The sequence below is a fragment of the Manis pentadactyla genome, chromosome 5 (genome assembly GCF_030020395.1).
Source record: "Manis pentadactyla isolate mManPen7 chromosome 5, mManPen7.hap1, whole genome shotgun sequence".
Lineage (NCBI taxonomy): Eukaryota > Metazoa > Chordata > Mammalia > Pholidota > Manidae > Manis > Manis pentadactyla.
The window spans coordinates 6,506,590-6,528,222 of NC_080023.1; the positions used below are offsets into that span (position 1 = coordinate 6,506,590).

Consider the following 21,633-nt stretch of genomic DNA (forward strand, 5'->3'; position numbering starts at 1 on the left):
AAGAAAAGATCTTTCAAGGAAAGTTTGTTAGGCGCCAGGATAAATTTTTTGAAATGTTTATTTTATGTGAATGCATGATAGCCTCAAATTGTTGTCCCCTTGCTAAAAAGTGACACCGTTTTTGTTCATTTGCCTGTTGGCCTCCCTGTATGTTTTGTGTCATATGTTATAACCAAAAATTCTAGCACTGGAATATGCTGTCTAGATGTGCTTTCTGTCTTCTTGCAAAAATAACCCTAAGTCTCATGAAATAGATGATACCTGTCTTATTCTTAAAGGCTTGCAGAGAGGAAAATTCCAGTCTTCCCGGTGTTCAGTGTCTCATTCTCCACATCATCTCCTTCTTTTTTTCTGATATGAAACCTAGATCTTTTTTTAAAACTTAAACTGCTTTGCTATTTGCCTAATGTTTTGGAGTACTAATTTATGCCTTTAAGTATACAAACTAATTGTTCTTACTGTACTTCCTGAATGTCCTGACCGCCTATGTTACATGAGGTGATTGTTTTATCCTGACAATAGTGTCATGTACCAGTGAATTGGTATCACAGAACTGTTTTCCTTGGAGAGATTATGAAGTCTTTGATTTTGGTTTGGACCAATGATATAAATAGTCCAAACACCTATAGTTATTTTTATTTAGCGATTCAATAAATATATATGGAGACTGGGCCTGTATGCTAGTCATTGTGCTGAGCATTGACAATACAAGAAAAAGTGGGTGAGATTAAGTGTTTCAAAGTACACAAGTCTAGTAGGGAGACCTTGCTGATATATTGGCAGTAATATTACCATTATTTGGTGTTTATTATCAGTATTTGGCTTATTAGCCAGTATTATTTTGCAAAGAAATAGAAGGGTCACTTCAAATCAACTTGCTTTTTTTTTTTTAACTGAGAGTGGTTCCCTCCAGAGACAAATTATTCTAAAAAGAAAAAAATACTTCCAAATCTAGGGAAGACATATATAAATGAGTTGTACATTTATGGTGACAAACAGTATGCACTGAAGTTCCATAAAACAAGAATTAAGTTTGGTCTTCCCCATTAATATTGTTAATAAAGTCTTTCATGACTTTTTTTAGTAAGTAGAAAACGTGTTTGTCCACTTCAAATAATTTGGTAATCATGCTTCTCTTTGAGGCATACCATGTAGCTTCAGATGTAAACACCTACGAATATGCTGTCTCTGGCTATAGCATATTGTCTCTATATTCTTGTGTCTTAGAAGATAATCTTAGTTGAACTCAGTGGGCAGAATACAAATTTTGTTTTAGACATAGTAGATGTGTCTCAGAGTTACATGACAAAGTGATTCTGAGGACCAGTGAACACATGTTTTTATTGTCAGATCTTATAAATTCTAGCCTGATAGGAGTATAGACAGTAGTTAAGAGCAAATATTCTGGAACCAGCTTAACTGGGTTTTAATCCAGTTATGCTCCCTATTAGCTGAGTGACATTAGGCATAGTATTTAACCTTCCTGTGCCTCAGTTTCCTTATGTGTACCACAGGATTAATAATACTATTTATCTCAGAAGTTTTTAATGAGGATTAAGTGAGTTAATATTTGTAGCACAGGGTGAAACTGCCTGGTGGGTAGTGTTATGTGAGTGCTAGCGTTATGAGTGATTAGATGTTATCTGTTGATGTTTTAGGTATTAATCACAGAATAATAAAGCAGTATTTATAGTTTCAGGGCCCAGTCAGTCAATGGTGATTAAGTTAAATGGTAACTTAGTTTTTTCTAGTTTTCCTCAGTTTTTTCCCTCTAGTTTTTCTCTACTATGGTACATTATAAACATCTTAGAAATTGGAAGTCTGTACTCTTTATTGGCATATTGTCCAGTTATCCTGGGAATTCAGCCTGAGCCTCTGAGAGCTAAATCAGAGGTCCCACCATCCTAAGCCCACACCAGTGAGGCCGTCTTGTATAGTACTGGGGTACTGATGGGGGCAGTCCTGTCGTCTTAATGGCTTCCTTGGTTCCGTGGAACCCGAGTGGGAGCCTCAGTGGTCATCTTCTCACGCAGCTGTGATCTTCCACTCCCACAGCCAATCTGGGCCCTAGATCTGGGATGGCAAGCTCAACCACAGTCCTCAGAAATTGCACTGGTTGAAACACTGGTTTTATGGAATTCATTTCTGTGTAAAAGATGAAGAAGGCACTCCTCCCATTGGCTAGGCTCTCTGCTAAGTCCTCTCAGACAGAGTCTAATTTGTCTTGGCTATGAAGGAATCTTCTCCCTATAGTCATTACTGCTTCCCACCCCTTCATCTAGCCCTTTCAAGCATCTGTTCTTTGTGTACCCTAAGTGTGTAAGGCTTACAGAGCTTGAGTCTCCTGCATGACACCATGGTTTAATGTGGCTGGCGGTCGGGTTTTTCTCCCCCGCAAACCCATGGCACAATAGTTGTTCAGATGGAAAGGGTTAAAGATAAAATGCCAGTCTTTCTACCCACAGTTGTGGAGGCAGCATGATGTGAAGCTGAAAATAACACCCCAAAGCTCCTGATTTTAAAGAGCACATTATCCCAGGCCTCAGTGCTTTGTCCCTAGGACAAAGGCTTGGGCTAGCTGGGGTGGTGGTGGTGTGGAAGTGGGCTATGGACGGGAGGCAGGGGGCTTCAGTGAGGAAGCCCCAGGGCTGATGGGGTGAGCAGAAGGGGCTGGATTTAGGAGCCATGCAAGATGGAGAATTTGTAGGACTGGTTGACAGACTGGTTGGAGTAGTTGAGTAGGAGGCAGTGATCAATTGTGGTGCCTCATCCTGAGAAGACAATGATGTTCTCATGAGTAACTCAGCTCACAGTAGCTTACACAGGAACTGCAGCCACAGGATCTCCCTGGGCTGTGTGCTGAGGTGGGGAATTAGCAGGGCGCGAGAGGCTGAAGCCTGTTTGGACATGGTTTCGTTTTGCTGCCCTGGCCTCTGTTTTCCTGACTTCACTACTGGAGTTGCTGTTGAAATCACTTTTCATCTCACTTAATGGCAGCCTTGGGCAGTCCCTCTGATTCAGTTTCTCCATTTTTAAATTGAATCTCTGACATAATTTGCTTTATCTTTCTCTTGGAAATGTAAGGAGTAAATGAAAAAATAGAAATCTTATTTTTGTAAGTATATATAACAAAAGAGATCTTGATGAAGGTACACTCACTTAAAGAATGTAATTCAGCTAGAGGATAAATAGAATTCACATAATCTGATAATTATAGATGTTCCATTTACTGACCCAGTGTTTCAGACACGAACACTTCTTAGAGCTCATAGTGTATATGTTGACAGCACCACTGTGTTGTGTCTTTACTTTGAACTCTCGTATCCATTTTAACTCACTCTATTTCTTTGTGCTAGTGTACTGTGAGATCCTCCCTGAAAACAAAACAAAACAAAAAACCCGAATTTGTTTCAGTTTAATCAACAACTTCTTTTACCTAATAATGGATTTTATTATATTTTTCCTGTTTAAAAATTCAGATACAGGGGTGGGGAGAGCTGGACCTGGTCAGGCATAAGGTTACCATTTGTTTTTTATATTTAAGCATATATTTTAAATAAGAAAGAGAAAGAAGGAAGGAAAGCTGTCGTATTCTGTCACCACTGTCTGTAAGAGATCATTTAAACACTGTTGGCTTACAGAAATTCCTTCACTGGGCATTCAAGGCCTTCCAACGTTAGGTAGTCCTTGTTATACACCAGCCACTTTTTCTGAGCCCTTTGCAGAAAATAACCCATTTTATCCTCACATGCCCTGTGAGGTGTGTACTGTTGTTTCCCCATTTTACAAATGAGGAAACTGAGGCAAAGAAAGACTGAGTAATTTAGGAACAGCCACGCAACTAGTGTCAGAGCCTGTATGAGGTCCAGGCAGTATGCCTCTGAAGTCCACTTCCTGTGTCCCCGCTATCCATGGTTCTCAGAGCTGCTTGTATGTTAGCATCATCTGGGGAGCTTGTGGAGAGGTCCAGGGGAGAGGGAAATAGATTTTTCCCCAGTCTACTGGACACCAATCAAATCTTCCCTTTTCTCCTGTTACCAAGGTCCAAGGTCACTCTCTCCCTGTTTTCCTAGTCCACCATACCCTTTCCTTCCCCTGATTGCATGACATATGCAGGGGTTTTAAAGGCCTTTCACAGTTAAGGGCAGCAGCTGTATGGCTTAGCCCTGTAAGGTAGAGCCAATGCAGATAGGGACATGCTTCCTACTTCGTATATCCAGCCCGGCTCCCAGCACAGTGCTTACACATGCGTGGCACTTGTTATTTTCTCGGGGGAGGTTCAGCGTATTGTTCCTTTGCATCAGAGGAGATCCCATGATATATGGGAAGAGCATGGATAGTTAACTGGACTGATTTAATTTTATCAGCTCTAGCATATCTGTACCTCAGTTTTCTTACTCGTAAAGTGAAAATAGTGATGATATTAGAGGGTCATTAGGAAAATTAAATGAGATAGGTAAAAATACAGAGTATGCTCTATCGTGTGTGTAGTAATCAGAAATAAATGTTAAACTCTTTCCCTTGTAAATTAAGCACAGTTGCCCATAAAACTTGGATATGTTCCCTGAAGTTATACTATTCAGTTTTCAGTCAAATGCAAAAAGTCATGGAATTTCGGGAGCTCAAATAGACAGACCCTAGAGACCAGGGGCTGCAATCCCTTAATTTCATAAGCAAGGAAGCAAGGTGACCATAGCATCAAGAAGTGACTTGGCCAAGAGCACACTAAGCTCAGACGTGGTCTTTGTGTGGAATATTCATTCTATGATGGGGCACAAATAGGTGTTTAGTAAACACATTCTAACTGCTTGATTGTTACTGCCTTCTACTTCACAGCATTACGTACCACCGCAATCTTCTCTAGTGCATGTTAATGTAACCCTTCACATGACTTTGCAGGCAGGGAATATCTGAACCCAGTGTAAGGCTTTGCCTGTTCAATAAAATCTTGACAGAGGCTGCCATGGGATAGAGGGTTAAAGAGGTACAAAAAAAAAGGCTGTGTTTGTTGGTTTTTCTTGCATGAGAGGCAGAAGAGCTAAAAGCATGCAATGAGTGGGTGAAAGCCCATGAATCTCTCTTTCCAGTTCTGGTGTTTTCCCTGAAAATTGGGTTCTTGTATCTTCCAGAAGTTCTTGCATATGTAAGGTTAAAAGCAGAGGGGAAATAAAGGTATTCCAACTACACTTCTAATAGAACGTTGATAATTTTGTTTTCACTGAACATACTGTAAGAGCTTCAAAATGGCATTATGCTTTGAGATTACTTTTAAACTAAACATTATTTTCTGTTGATGCTTTAGAATAGCTTTAGATTCCTACCATTGTTGGTTACTGTAACTTGAATTAAAAATGAAAAACAATTCATTAACACATTTAATTTGGAGACTAATTGCTAGGGAAGTGTGCAGCCTGCAATGAAGATAGTAAAATGTGTCCTTTTTTAATATGTGAATCAGAATTCTTGATTCCTGTGTGTCCTGCCCCCCTCCCCTCACCCCTACCACCCCTGCAAAAACAAATTCTTTTCCTATAGAGGAATAGTTCTTAGAACTACCGAGGTGAAAACACTGTGTTGTCAAATATAGTGGTGACTATCTATTTTTATAATTTACATTTCCTCTTTTTCTATCCCACTTTGCAACTTAGTACATATACCAAGATGTCTTGATTCTCTTAAATGCTTGGGAAATTTTACCTTTGTAGGACTGTGCAGTTAGCTATGGGCAGTGTAGTGAAGAAATGCCTGTGTCCTTTCCAAAAAATTGAGGTTGCTTAGAGAAGATGATAAATGCTTAGCATTGTTAGCTGCATCTAAACTCATGTGGAGAAACACCTATTTTAGCCCTCTTCAAAGACTTCAGTTGTCTGAAAGTAGAAACATTTGTAGTTTGAACTTGGTGTTTACCATATACTGTATGAGCTCTTAACAAATATTTAATACTTTTTTTTTTGCCATGATCGTCAGTGTCTTTGTTTCCTGATACTATACTAAGTTCTTAACCTTTCTTGTTTTTAAGTCATTTTCCAGAAAAGTCCAAATGGGCAAGTTTTTAAAAACACAATGGACCCAACAGAATGTGGCTTAACTTAAAATTATTCATTATGCACCAAAAAAGCTGAAGCAATAAAACTTAAATTTCATGAAAGTTAATCAAATTTGGTAGTACACAGATTTCATCAAAACCTGAATTTCATAAGCCTTGAAGACTTTGACATTCTAAAAATGTTCGAGGAGTTTGTTTTTACCATCCCACAAATGCACACATTGTTGCAGACCCCTCAGAAAGAGAGCTGCACGGAGGAGCACTGCAGACTCCCTCAGGCGTCTCCCGCGGGTTTCTAAATCTGAAATAAACTTCTTAGTCACATGGTGATAAGCAGAATTTGGAATATGTCTCTCTTTTAGTTCATGTGAAATAGAAAGTGATTAGTCATCACAGGAATGAAATCTGAGTTATGATGTGTTGATGGATCTTCATATCAAGGCAGGCTGAATGATATTTACAGTTTCCTAATGAAAACAAAATGAGTTCTGCTGGGAGTGATTCTCCCAATTGTTAAATTCTTTGCTCTTTCTTTTTCTGCTCACACTTCGATAATCTACAAGTACTGTTTGGATACTGTGTTTCACTTTCTTTTCTTACTAAAAGTTTTCAGTGATATATTCCCTGAGCAAATCCTTCCCAACCAAATTTAATTTTCTATGGACACAAATTCGAGTCAATTAAACATGTGTTCGATTAATTTATCACACAGAGTGCTACCTTGAGTTAAAACAATTCCACTTTGTGGAGAGGTCTTTTTGTTCAAAAGAGAGTCCTTCTTTCTAAGAGTAGAGCTCTGATTTTAATTAAATAAAGAACATTTTATGCAATTTTTTTCTGAAGCTTAAGATTAATTTCTATGGTTACTAGGGATATAAATCTCTAGATTGCTTTAAAACAAAGATTTTTGTTCAGAGAGGGTTGACAGCTCTCTTTAAGAGAAGCTATTACTTAATTTCACTTTCCTAAGTTTAAACACATAAAAATATTTGTAATGATACCCCAAAGGCATCATAAAAATGTAAAATAATTATACTCTAAAATATCTAAAATTACAGGAAATAGACCTCATTTTAAAAAATGAACTGGGATTCGTAGCTGTGGAACTGGGGTGTGACATACTTCAAAACCAGAATCTCTTGTTAGGAGCCTTTTTTTGTAATGATAAAAAAAATCTTTTCTGTTGCCAATCATACAAACTTTAAAATATGTTCATTCTTTAGTAAATATTTCTTTATAGTTTCATTACTTTTAACATGTGTTACTGTATTATGTGTAGAGATGTTAGCTCCCCTTTGAGAGACAAATTTCTGTCTCTAGGATTAAATGGCATCTGCTTGACTTACGGATTAACTGTATCACAGTTAGTAGTCTTTAGATTGCTTTTAACGATTATTTTAGAAAGCACATAGCCTAGTTTTCTAAGCAGCTTGAATACGGGCAGCATAAAGAGTTGCCAGTGTTTTACTTACCCAAAGTATACTTCCTTTTCAGTAGATAATGTTAACTGATAAATTGTTCCCAGGTTAAAAGGTTTGTCATGTTTTAATAAATGTAGTGCAAAATCTGTAGTAGAGACGCTTAAAGGAAAAAAACCCAACTTTGTAGGTAAATGAACTGATACCTTCTTTCCTACTTTAGTGTAGTATATGTTCTATGCCGCTTTCGTTTACTAAAGATTTAAGTGGGCTTTATATAGTAAAACATCCTCATTTTATTAGGAAAAGTGAAATTAGGTTTTTAAAATATTAAGACTGAAGTTTTGAAAGAAATGGCATTTTGTATGTAATTATGAATGCTGTTGAGACTAGTATGCTTGTACTTTAAAACATGCCCAATCCAGGAATGTTTTGCATTAAATGAATATATATTTTGAGAGCAAAATGGAGAGAAAGAAAACACTTTCCCTCCTTTTTTTTTAAGAGACAAGAAAATTAAGTTGGATGCCCATATTGAAAGTGCTATAAGCTGAGTGGGCAACAAAAGTAAACACTGATTATTACCAATGTACATAGGGACTGATTTACTTTTATCTTTCAAGGGGAACATTTCCCACAGTTTCTGTGGGTTTTTATATAAGTTGAGAAACCTTGGAAGTTTGTGTGAAAGTATAAATAAGTTTGGGAAAGTCATGATTAGAGTTTGATAATAAACATGCAAAAGCAGATTTGGAAAGTCTATTAAAGTCAGATGTAACATTTAATAATGTTTTCTCCAAAAACTCATTTTCAGAGAGAATGTTGGTTTATGTAGATCTGGAACAAAGACTTCAGCTATAATTGAAAATAAGGGTTAAATATGAATTCTTTAACATGGACAAAGTTTTGCCTTTTTAGAAAATAATTTAGTGATTGTTATAGGAATCCCTAAAATGCCCCTTTATGGGCACAGAAATTACATATGTATTTATAGATTCCATTTAAAAAACAAAATACATGCTTAGGTGCCAGGAAAGCTTAAACTATGTTTTATAAAATAAGCATTAAATGTTAGCATATAAGGAAATTCTTTATTTTTCAAGAAGGAAAAAATTTTAGTTGTTTTAATTATTTAAATATACCACAATGTAGAGTATAAATAAAAATAAAATTTGAAAATCTTAAATTTACTTGAAATCTTATTATGATATTAACCTCACAATTGCAAATTGGCATTTTATTTTTAGTTGCTTATACTCCGATTCTTGGGGAAATTTGTCCATTTTTTACTGTCCATTTAGTAATGATACTAAAGTTCAGAAAGGTATCACTTTGCCAGTTGTTTATTACATACAGGCACTTTTGAAGTAGTAGTCATGGCAACATTTGACCCGTTACTTACTATTACAGTATAGACTTTTTGAAGGATTTCTCTTGTAAAGTTTTACTTCACTTTCTTGGATACAGTACTGTATGTATCCTTTAAAAGTATGTGTGTATATGTTTGGTGGGGAGCAATTAATGTTAATATTTTGATGACAATTTTATTGCTTACAAATTGACACATGATTTTAATTGAAATTCATTGCTCTGATAAGAATGGAAATTTTTATATGCATGATATTTCAAATGCTTTACCTAACAATCTCAAAAACTATTAAAAAGGATTTAAATGTATATACTAGTTTTGCTTTTAAACCTTTCAAACTGAGTTCTGAATATAAAATTCAGATATAGGAATTAAACATTTTCCTGTCTAAATAAATTAGTAAATCTTAAAATTAAAAGTAGGAAGAACAGATACCATTTGATTCTCAAAATCAAGATCTGTATGATGCAGCTCAGGGTCTAACCATTATTTTTCAAGCTCTTTTTATACATGTTTTTCTCTAGTAAATATTTTAGAAACTAATTATTTTATGCTATTCTGAGCACTTAAGAATTTTTATCAGGCTAGTCCTTGTTTTATAAAACTTAGCAGTTAGCAGTTTGCTGCAGTTTTTTAAAATCCTAGAAACCACTGAATTTTCTTTTCTATTTTTTTCAAGCAAAGAGGATGTTAGAATGTTTTATCTGAAATATTTTCTTTTTGTTTGTTTGTGTGTGTACAGCAGTACTTTAAGTTTCATGCCTTATTTACTCCAAAGAAGACCATAACAAGGGAAAGGAATCTATATTTTTTGGAGGACAGGGAATAATGAAACAAGGTCTGTGATTTTGTTAGGAACTTGAGCATTTATATTATTGGGTGAAGCCGGCATGCTCTGCATTTTATTCCCATTCACTCAGTCAAAAGATGAATTTGGAGGCAAGGCTATGTATCTTGTTACCAAGTCCTTTATCTCAGAGCCCCATGATAAAATGCACATTGATTCCTTTGCTTTTGTTTTTACTAAGAGAGAGAAAAAAAATTTAATAGAGCAAAGCACTTACACTTTTGGGGTTTGAGTATTATCAAGCAGTGTTTTCTACTTGAATGTGATTGGCATCTGTCAAAGCAGTATGGAAGTTGAATGCACGTTCTTTCTTTGTACCGTCCGCAGTTGATTTCGCTCTTCTCTTTGCTGATGTGAAGCAGAAACTGGACAAGGTAACAGTTTTGATGATGAGATTAGAGGTAGCCAGGCTGACTGTCTCCTGGCTTTTAGAGAACCTTACAAGCTCAGGGCCACCCCCTCCCCTTGTTTAGATATTACTTGCTCTTTTGAGTTTCAGATTACAGGAGCAATTGATCCGCATGACCTATCTTAAGAACTTTAACTTTGCAGTGGAAACTTAAACCAAATGTATATCCTCAAGAGACAAATCATCTTAAAGCAGGCTGTTGTCATTTTGATGTACTGTACTGTTTGCTGAGGAACAGTGTGGTAGAGAGCAACACCTAGTGGATGGGAACTGTACTTGCGGGGATGGGGAGACGACAGAAAACGAATCTGTTTTGATGTAACTCTTGCCCTTGGCTTGCAAATGAGTGAGGTTTTGTGTTCTTCCAGTCACAATTTCTACCCGGAACTAGGACCCCAGGAGAATGAGGTTGAGAGCACTTGTGACACATCAAGTTTTATCTCTGGTTTTCCCTTTTTTGTAGGTGTAGGTACCAGTCCTTGCCATCTTCACAAACATTTTCTCCTTACAGTTGATATTGTAATTAAAATTAAAAGATTATTTTTTAAATGTCCATAGGGCAGCATTCAGTTTTGGGGATTTCGTGTTTTTGAATGTCTATGTTTAACCTTAGTAATAAGAGACTACCCAGTTTGTTTCGTGTTTTTGAATGTCTATGTTTAACCTTAGTAATAAGACTACCCAGTTTGTTGCCACGAACTGTATCTATTGCTAATCTGCTCACCCGAGAGAGGAGGAATTGCTGTTGCTGATCAGCTGTGCACTGTGAGTTGCTGGCAGCTTATTATAGACAGTTTCTGCCTTTGGTGTATACTAAAATATTTGCAAAAACGACGTGGAAAAATTCCATATTAAAAAAAAAACTTTAATCATAACCACCAGTTTTTGCTGTGGCTGTTTCCTAATGTTGATTTTAGAATGACATATTCTTGATAAAATGTATCACTTACTCAACAGACATTTGTTGAATTAGGAAACTTGCCAGGCTTTGGGAATCCACAGTGAGCATGACACAGTTCTTTTTGCACATATAATTTTTAAAAGTCTTTTAATTCTTCACCACAAAAGGGAGTGAACATATTCCTGGGATGTGGAATGTATTAAAGTGGAGTATAAATTTATTTGCTTAGTATTTTCTGCCATGATTGGAAGAATTTAGAGGACATTTAGCAAATGCTTTTGGAGAAGCTGATAAATAAAATTTATGGCTTTGTTTTAATGAGTTTGGTGTGTGGGAAGTTGTAGAAGGCTGCATGATAACATGTCCTCTGGTTTGGTTCTTCTGCTCAAGTTTTTTCCTGGAAGAGCCCAAGTTTGGAGATAAAAAGTGAAGACTTTAAGAGCCCAGGCTCTAGAGTCTATTTTGGAGTAGGGTCCTTGGCTTTTTGGTTCACTAACTGTATGAGCTAGGTAAGTTACTTAACGGCTCTGTACCTCCGTTTCCCTATTTGTTACGAGAACTAAATGAGATGATCTATGCCACGGACTTAATGCAGTGCCTGGCACATAGTAAACACTATTTATGCCGCTGCAGACAGTGATGACAGTGACAAGCTAGAATTCCCTCCCATCTCTTCCCTTTTCTGTGTTGTAAGGCAGACACGTGAGTGGATCACAGTGCTCGCAGACTCTCCCTCACACCTGCAGGCCCCAGGACGCCTGCTGCCACCAGCGCCCCGCAGCGTGACTGGTTAGTGTTACAGCACAGACAGGTCCTGCAGCCCGAGGACCCGAGCTGTCTTCAGTGCTGCCGAGCAAGTGCTTCCTTACACATGTGAAGGTTACCTAAAGGTTGTGCCCTCCTGTGCTTGTGTATTTGTTTGTTGAACCATGTTTTGTGATCAGAGGTTCTTAACCTGAGCTCCAGTGAGCCAAGAGCACTTGAAGCTCAACATGGTAGACAAAATTTTGTATCCTTGGGAACGTTGATTTTTATTAAGGGAAGAGATCATAGACACAGCTTTTGTCAGAGTCTCAAAGGTGTCTGTGCCCCAATACAAGGTCGAGAACTGTAATTTAGATGTCCATGGTTCTTTCTGGAAGGCTACTCTTAGAAGTTAAAAATATAACCTCCTCCTAGAAAAGGAATACAAATTTGAATTTTATACTGTTTGTTTCATTAAGGTACATGTATTTTAAGGATAGAATTAAGATTTTAATTTGAGGAACTCAAATTGAAATGGAATGTTTCTTCCCTTTACCCTTCTCATCAAAGTTTTGAATAATAGTAAGAGCCAGGAGAAGTTAGGAGTACAGGCCCTGGAGGAGAGGTTTGAGCCAGATACTGAGCCCCTGCCATCTGAGAAGCGGTGTCAGTGGCACCTATGATACGGCTGTGTGAGAGTTAAATGAGGTCTTCTGGATAAGCTTTGAGAGCCCTTCTTGGCGTAAGTACTATGGAGGTGTTTGCTGTTATCACAGCTGTTGCTTATTTATCCAACTACATCTGTAATTTGCAGAAATTAGTTGCCTGTTTCAGATTGCCTTGTTTGTCTGTTTTACATCCATGTTGTTGTAGTGAACAAGTGTAAGTATTTCTGATTTCTTATGCTCAGACTTTCCAAGGTTCCATAGCTGAATTGTCCTGAGTCAGAAAACATTATTAAATGATTATCCTAAATGCATAGATCCTTAGAATCATGCTTGAAACTTTGGGAAGCATAATAGGAGTAAAAAGAAACCAGCCAGGTGTGGTTATAAGGAACTTTCAAGTTAATTGAACACCAACAAGTTACCTTGGTTTTTCTGACTCTGAAGGACCTTCTCATCTAACCTTTGTAGTGTGCAGGTGAGGGAGGAATCAAGGCCCAGAGCAGTGACTCTGAGGTCCTTAAACTGGCTCGGGGTCCCAGTGTGCCTCGCCAGAAGCAGGGTCCCCCGCTGCCTGGAGCTGACCACCACCACAGCTTTCCCTCGGGAACACTTTGTGTTTTCCCAAAGAGCAGAATGGATAGGGGCTGCCTGCGGAGTGCCGTGCAGTCGGTGGCTCCAGAAAAAGTGGGTGTGAGCAGGATTCTGTTTTTTGGAGGAGAATATGAGTGCTGAGAAAAAGGAGGGCATCTCGTGTGAGGCAAAGGTATGTGGAAGAGCATTGGGGTGCAGGGGGCAGGCCGCCCCTGGAGGTGTTTGGAGGTCAGCTGGGTGCTTGGCGGGAAAGAGACGCCCCTTTCAGCGTGCCTGTTGTCCACTCTGCACAGTGTGCCACGGGCTGTGGGTGAGCTGGGGCTGGGACTGGCTGTGCCCCACACTGGTTTTGTTCCCCTAGGACCTCTTCTATGAAGAGGATCATACCTCACTGCCTGTGATTCTGGCATCTAAGAAAAAGTACTTTTGCTCTCTTCCCGGCTCCTGAACCCAAGAGCCACTTCCTCTGACACGCAGCTGATGAAACAGCAATCTGCTCTGGCTCCCGGGAGGCTTTGAGCCATTTTGAACTTATGGCAGGAGTGGATGTTGGAATCCAGTGGCCTTTGTAAGTGTCGTGTGGATTATGTGTGCTTTTCACCTTATGCAGTACAGTTAAGCTTGACCTGAAGTGCGTGCGGCTTTGCTGTGGAGGCGCCAGAGTCAGCAAGACAGCAGTTTAGCTCTTTTTAGGAGCTGCCTGTGCCAGGTGAGCTGTCCCTTGGCTGCCTTTGTGAGAGGCTTTTCCAGATGCCCCAGCATCGTGGATTTGGGCTTGGATGGAGTTGTCTCCACCACTCCACGCTGCTCTTTGCTCTGTGCCCTTACCTGCCTTTGCACCTGACTTTGGTTCGTGTTGGGGGGCCGCCCATTACCATTGAGGAGACTCTGCAGCCAGACTCTCTGGGACCACGTTTTGATATGTCACTGACTCTCAGTGTTTAACCTCTCTCTGGGCCTCAGTTTCCTCCTCTGTCATAGGGGTAATACCAGTAGCTCCCTCAGAGGGCTGTGGGGAGGGTTAAGTAAGTTCATACATACATATAAAGTTCTTAGAAGAGTCCTGGTGTATAGTAAGCACTCAATAAATGTCAGCTACTATTATTTCCACCACCTGTCCCCCAGTTATGCTGGATTTGTGCCATTTCAGGCTGCTTTTCTTCCTCTGACTCTACAGTTTTCCTCTTTGCTCCTCAGTGTTGTGTTTTGTGAATGACCTTGTAGGTCATAGTCCAGGTCTCCACACCTGTCCTTCTATCCACTGCCCCATGGTAGTCCACAGTCCACACTGACCTTGCCTCAAGAGTGAGACCCAAACAGTGGAAACCATAGAATGATTGAGTATCAGCTTTGTGCCAGATACAGTGTCTGACTTTTTACAGGCATCACTTTCATGGGACAACTTGTAGTCTCTTCCAATGTTACTGTCTCATGTTTAGACATCAGAGGTTAAGGCTGGAGGACGTCTTGCACAAGGCCATGTCACTGGTGACAGAGCTGGGATATGTATGACTCTGTCGTCCATGCCTGAATTACCAAGACTGGGAGAAATGCCACACACATGCGCGCTCCACACACACTGTCCACACAGTCCACACCCACTGTCCGCACACAGCTTGACTGGATCTGAAAAGACATGTGACGCCCTGTCAGGTCCTTGGGTTAGAACCTCCTGTGCTGTTGCCTTTCCTCCCTTCCTCTCATCTGTTTTATTATCTCCTTTCTTAATGTGCCTAGCTCATGCTGGGTCTTACATATTTGTCAAGGTAACAAACAAAAGAGGTTTCCACACACACTGAAGAGAAAGTAGTGATGATTAACTAGCATAGGTTCCAGAAGCATGAGCCATGCCCTCCCCCAGCCTCCTCGTGCACTTTTGGATGGGGTTACTAGGTAGGCAGGTGAGAAGATCTGGTTTCGGAAGGCAGTTAGCAAAGTCTCCCCTGATATTTTTGTGGAGGAAAACTTTTTTAAATGGACCGAGTATTTGGACTATTTGGGCATCTGTGACTGGTTGAGCTGGTTGTCTCCAAGGAGGGGTTTATGCCTATATGCTTCTTTTTCAGCCCTATTTTCATTCTATTTTTTAAAAAACTGATGATTTTTAGTTGCAATGTCTTTAGTGGCAGAATGATCAGAGTGGCAAATGACAAGAAGTCAGGGGAAAGCTATAAATATAGGGAAGCCGTTGCTTAGCAGCAGCAGTCAAAAAACCTAAATTTTAGTTGATGTTAAGTCAACTTGAGTGATATAAAAGTGAGCATGCTCTTAGGAGGCATCAGTAGAAGCCTAGAAGCTAGAACAAGGAAGGCGACGGTCTGCTTTCCTCTGCATTTCCTGCTGACATGCAGGGTATTGAGTCCGTTTTGAGAACAACATTTGATGGTTGAGGCCCAAAAACTAGCATTCAGAGGACAGCAAAGAATACTTGAGGGAATTGAGAATGTATGGCTTAGAAAAGACAGGAGACTCGGGTGGGGAGAACACAGCAGAGTGTTCTGAACCCAGTTCAGGGTGAACAAGAACTTTGTACTGTTTGAAGTAGAGCGGATGCCCTGGAAGGGGCAGCAGGTGTCCGCCCTACCGTGCAGACGCAGCAGGGAAGTGGCCTCTGGGACCTTGATAGTCTTGAGAATCCTGGAGGGCAGATATTTACTTGCTTTCTACCCTTTCTCATCCAGCATGTGCTGGGCAGACAGCAAGGTGGACGTTGCTTTGGAAATGGGAATGTGCTGGCGATGCCAAATAAAAGCAGTTTGGGGAGCTAGAAGAACGGGATTCAGTGTGTAATTAGATTAAGTGTGATCTTGCAGACAATGAGGTGAAGAGGAAGTTGGGGCTGGCCGGAGTGAGGAGGAGAAAGTTGAAAACATGAGAGGCCTTTGCTTTTTTTTGAGGTCAAAGGTCTTAGACCTGTTTTAAATTGAAAGTTGCACTGAGCTTCATGGGTCATTAAGCACTGTATGGTACTGTTCAACTTTTGAAATAAGTCCTAAGTCTTTTCATTATGTCATTAACACTAAGAATCTAAGGTTTTTTTAATTTCTAGATTTCTTTAAAAAGGGTAGGGACTTGATGTTAGAAAGGAGCAATACTTCTCAGGTTGCTATTCAAAAATTAGACCACCAAATTACCCCCACCTGGTGTTAACTGTCCTTGTCGCCTCTGTTTAACCGTCCTTACTGTCTGCTCGTCAAGACTCTGTGAAGCCAGCATTGGAGAGTGGAACTAGAAACGTCAGCCTCTCTCTTTCATGCACACATTTTCCTCTCTCTTTCTAAAAACATACATTGCATTGTGAACACTGCAGTCCAGGAAGGTTGCCATTGGTCCATCACAAAAACCCAGGGCAGGTTATGTAGCCGCTGATTGCAGTTTTCCTTAGCTGAAGGCAGCCTTATGTCTTTCTTCTAGTGAGGTTTCCAGACTGATGGAATAGAGCACTTTATATATTCAGCTAGCAGTCATGTTCTTTAATGCGTATAACATATATACATCCAGCTGCTGTGTGTATGACATTCAACTGTTCATACATTCAAGGCACTTACGGCGCGGGTCACGGAGGGCTTCGTGCAGAGAAAGTGGGACATGAACCCAGAGTCCTGTTTTAGTACCTGCTTGTGCCCAGCACACGGAGGAGAAACTTGGCTCATGAGAAAGAAGACATTCAGGTAGAGAGAACAGCAGGTGCCGAAATGCAGAGGCAGAGATGAGGAGGCCTGAGCGGACAGGTTCTGCGGGTCTGGAATGTGGGCGCGGTGCTTTTGAGCCACCAGTGGGACTTTTGAGCCACGAGTGGGACACGCATAGACAGTTGGGGACACATTTCTGGAATACAGGAGGTGGGGGGCGGGTAGATATTTTCTGTAGAGAATATATAAACTATGGATGGGAACGAGTTGGTTTAGTGAAGAGTTGTGGAGGACTGGACTTCAGTAAGTTTCAGAGGTTAGCAGAGGCACAGGAGGCAATGAGTGGAGGTGAAAAAGAGCTGTCTGGGGGTTAAGAAGAGTACCAGGATTGCGGGTGTGGGGTGTCCTGGAAGCCAGGGAAGGATAGTGCTGCAGGAGGGACCCAGGGAAAGCATCGGGTGTGTGAGGACCAGACAAGACTGGCCAGAGCTCCCACTACAGCCAGCACCACTCCAGTGCCCTGCATCATCGAAGGGTGGCATTGTGCCATAGAAATTAGGGGGGGAGTGCCGTGGTCGGGGTGGGGGCCAGCCCCTGGTGCTTGCTTCCTAAACAGCTGCTGAAAGGAAGGGAAGCAGGAAGGGAATAGTTTGTATCTGGGAGCCCTCAGTGGGCTCGCTGCTGTGACCCAGTGTGCTCCACCGGAATGTCAGTGGCATTGCTAGGCTCTTCTGTGGAGGGCCAGTCAGTGGGCAGCTTCTCATGCACAGGGAATGGACTCAGGCAACCCCCACTGCCTCAGGGTCGATGTGCTCCAGAGGTGCCAGGGTTCTGAACTTTTAGCTGCAGTTGCTGTTGATGTATTTTTCAATTATGACTGAGGGGAGTGGACGCAGAATTTAGTTAGTGGGCCTCCAAATTAAACTTGGGAACATGATCCTGGTGAAAAACGCTTTTAGCTTATCAGTAGTTGGCAAACGTTTATACAGCAGGGGTTGTTCTGGCTGTGCCTTTGGCTGCATGCTAAACTGAACAGCAAGCTGTGTCCATTGACTGAATGAAAAAAGTAATGATTTTGTGTAACAGGGAACTCTTTACAATATGCCAGAGGGACCTACTGGAGTCTCTTTAATCTTGAACAATAGTTGTTTCTTGCAGAGGCAAATTATGCAAATCGGTACTTGGTGTTTCATAATCAATCAGGTCTTTGTTGGAAGTGTTGTGGGTGCCAGAGGAACAGAATTCCTATCACCCTCGGGGGTGGGGAGCAGCTTGCAAGTCCAAGCGCTGCTGTGGTCAGCGAAGGACACTTGTGACTGCTTTGAACTCGCACCACAGTTAAAATGCCATCATTCTTTGAGAAGAATCCCACCGTTTTGTACCAGGGTTTTTGTTTTACAGTTTATCTTGCTTTAGGTAATGGACAAAACACCCGCGAAGGAGCAGCTAGCCAGGCTGTTCTGTGGGTGACACATAAAAACAAAGCTGGGCCTTGCCGCCTGGGATGGCAGATGGCAGCCATGCTCTGGAGCTCTCTTTGGGTCGAACCTGCCCAGAATGCCCAGACTCATCCAAGTGCACATGTATATTTTAAAACAATGTCATCTCAGCCTCAGCCTGTTCAGAACAATTAACCTTTAATAATCCTTTCATTCTGGATCAAAAACAGAACCAGAGAATTTTTGAAAGCCCTTGGGATACAATTATGATGTTTTTGAGAGAGTTCCTGTTATTACTTCAGCTTAATACTTGTATTGCCATCTAGTGGGTGGTGTGAAGTACGGAGCATACTATGTTTAGAGTTTCACCCTCCTATTAATTATTGAAAGGGATAGAAAATTAAGTTTGGAGCATTAAATCATTATTGGGGGACCTCGATGGGCTAGAACAAGATGGTAACATCTCTAGAGATGTACTTGCAAGAGGGTCTCTAAGCGGCCTGAAGATGGCAGAAAAGACATAGGAGGTATATCACCAGAGCATTCTGCAGAGTAGGAGTAAGTCAGAAGGCTGGGTGGGGAGGCGGGAAGGGCCTTGAATCTGGAGCAGTCTACTGGAGGGCCTCGGGCCTGAGGAATGGACCTTGCAGGTAATGAGGAATCAGTGTACACTTTTAGTCAGAGAAGCATGTGAGAAGATGTTCCTTTTTGTTTAAAAATATGTTTTGTCTAACTGCAAAGATTATATGCACTAATTTTAGAAATCTTTTAAAATACGAAAGGTTATAAAGAAAAAAGCCAAGTCTCCAAATCTTACCACCCAGACAACCATCAGTATTTCGATGAGCAGTCCTCTGTCCTTTCTGTGTATGTGTACAGCCTCAGGTGTGTTTCACGTACTTAACGTAAACGGGTCACACAGTACCTGTTTTGGGCCGTCTTGGGTTTTTCCCCCCACTCAGCCATCTGCTTGTGGGATAACCGTCCAAGTCGGTGTCCCTGAGGTTAAGTCCATGTCAGCATCTCAGATTCACCTGTACAGCCTCACAGGATCTTACAGGCGCACACGTTTTTGTTTGGTGTCTCCTAGTAAACCTTTCTGTGTAATGACAGGTAACATGAGATCCTTTTTCTTTGTCAACTGCATATAATATAAGGACCACACTGGTACTGTTTTATAGTCAATTTTCTTTTTTGGTAGGGTGGAGAATTTCAGTATCTTGATCATTTTGAAAATTAGCCCTATTAAAATATAGCCACTTAAAAGTGAACATGATTCATCTTCAGAGAAAGAAAGGGACGAGTCAGATGAATACCTGTGATTTTACAATGCAGTTTAAATAACCTACGTGGTTAAGTATCACATCCAAAGGAAACCAGACCCTGGCCAGTCCTGGAGTGAGGCTGTTAGCTGAGTGCCCTCCAACCATGCCTTTAACCTGAACCAGTCATTTCAGCACTGGGTACTTTGGATCTCAAATGTTCCATCCACTCTTCCTCAGAGGCCTGCTGTTCTCAGCTGGGAGAGCAGGGTCGTCTTCATGGTAGACTTGTAGGGACTGGTAGCAGACAGGACTTGGTTTGAGTCACAGTCTCCCATTTATTTTGAACTATTTATGCAGAACGTGTGTCTTTGCATCTGTAAAATGGGATTATAATAGAACCTGTCCCAGAGGGTTGGTAGAAATAATAATGGGTACAGAGCACTTAGATTGGTACTTGCCGCATAGTATGCACTCAATAAAAGTTGGCTATTACTTTGTGCTACTATGACTTAAAAAAATAATTTTTACCACCCTCCCTTTGTAGTGATGCCTAGGGAGATTAAGCAACTTGCTCAAAATTTCAGTTGGCAAAGGTTGAGAGTTCAGGGAGCAAAAAAAAAAACACCCCTTTCTTCTCAGCCTGATTTTGGAACCTCCTGAAAGAGAAATACAGCAGTTAGAACACGAACAAGCACATGGAGCATCAGGCTTTAGATTTGTAGCCAAGCATGGGTGGAGCAGAGGCCAGAATATACCTTCTCTGCTGGCGGGCTGATCTGAAAAGAGGAGAGGGAAAGACAGAGCCAAGATGCTCATTCTCTTCTCCAAATTTTAAGCCAATTGAGTTGTTCCTCTTCCCCCTGAGAAGAGTGAGTGAAACGTTGAGAGAGGACAGGAATATTGGTCCAGCAGAAGTCCCTCTACACGAAGCCTAAGGAGTGGGAGTCAGGGTTCCCTTCAGCAGTAAGTGGAGAAGCAGGAGTTAGATGCCCACAGTCTCGGCTGGCTCCCTGGATTTCTTACCATCTCTCTCTTGTCTGCCCTGCTCCACCCAGACCTACAGAGTCGGCTTCTCTGCCCAGGCCCCATCCCAGGCTGAGAGTGGATGCAGGTGAACACAAATGGGGGGAAGAAAACCAGTCCTAGAAGTTGCCTTCATTACTCATTTCAAACATGTTTTGAGGTGGTTTGGTGATTGATTCTCAGCATGAATGGGTCCCCATGATTCTACCAGTCTTCTGACCATCCTGTTTGCTTGCTCATATTTGTGGGCCTTCCTCTCGATATCCCTATGGTTTTGCCGATTCCAAGCCTCTCGTGTTGCAAAACAGGAGGCAGGCACAGCAGCCAGCCTCATAGGAGATGACTTGAGGTGTGAAAACGTTCTTTTTAGGCAGACATATATCCTTACTAAGTGACTTTAAAAATTAGCGTTATATGTGCAAACATCCAAGAAACTTTTCTTGCAGATCCTTCTGTATTCACTGTAGTTAAAAACATTTTTAAGATCAAATATACCAATACCCTCTTGTGAAACCCAGCTTATAATGAGTCATAAGAAATACATATTTGGTCATTCATATGAGCAAATATATATTTCCCAGGTATATTTGGACTTCATGCACAGGGTCTTAAAGGTGAAACAGGTGTTTTGTCATGTTAATGAGAGACCTTTGAACCCCCCACCCAAGGGCAGGGGCTGGAGGCTGAATCTGCCAATGGCCAATAATTCAGTCAATCATGACTATGCAATGAAGCCCTCACAAAACCCCTGAGAAGAGCTTCTCTTCCTCTGCTCTACCTGCTCTCCGTGGTTGGATCCTGCTTCTCAGTCGGAGAGAGCTGCTGTGCTTGGGGAGCCAGAACGCCCCCGCATGCCGCCAACTCAGGTCCAAGCTCCGCGAGGATAGAAGCTCCTTTATTTGAGGCCTTGCCCTGTGCCTCTCTGCATGTGGCTTTTAATTTGTATCCTTTACGGTATCCTTTATTACACTGGTAACCCTAAGTGTTTCCTGAGCTCTGAGAGCGGCTCTAGCAAATTAATCGAACCTAAGGGGGAGGTCGTGGGAACCTTCAATCTGTAGCCAGTAGGTCAGAAGCACAGGGAACTGCCTGGGGCTTGGGACTGGCAACTGGAGTCGGGGGTGGAGGGCAGTCCTGTAGGACGGAGCCCTTAGCCTGGGAATCTGGTGCCGTCTCTGGGCAGATAGCATCGGAATTGAGTTCTTGGACACTCTGCTGGGTGTTCAAGAATTGCTTGGTGTAAATATGTGTCGGGGAGGCCCCCTCCCACATACTTACACA

The 21,633-nt window shown here is 41.2% G+C and overlaps 1 protein-coding gene across 3 annotated transcripts in view; it reads left to right on the forward strand.

Annotated features, from left to right (window-relative positions):
- STX18 (syntaxin 18) overlaps positions 1-21,633 on the forward strand; it is a 131,231-nt gene that overhangs the window by 37,198 nt on the left and 72,400 nt on the right. Inside the window, exon 2 of one of the 3 annotated variants that reach the window (XM_036921128.2) lies at positions 18,847-18,949. The exons of the other annotated variants lie outside the window; for them this stretch is intronic. The gene's annotated coding sequence lies outside the window, so the exon portion shown is untranslated. The remainder of the gene's footprint in view (positions 1-18,846; positions 18,950-21,633) is intronic. 3 annotated transcript variants of the gene reach the window in all.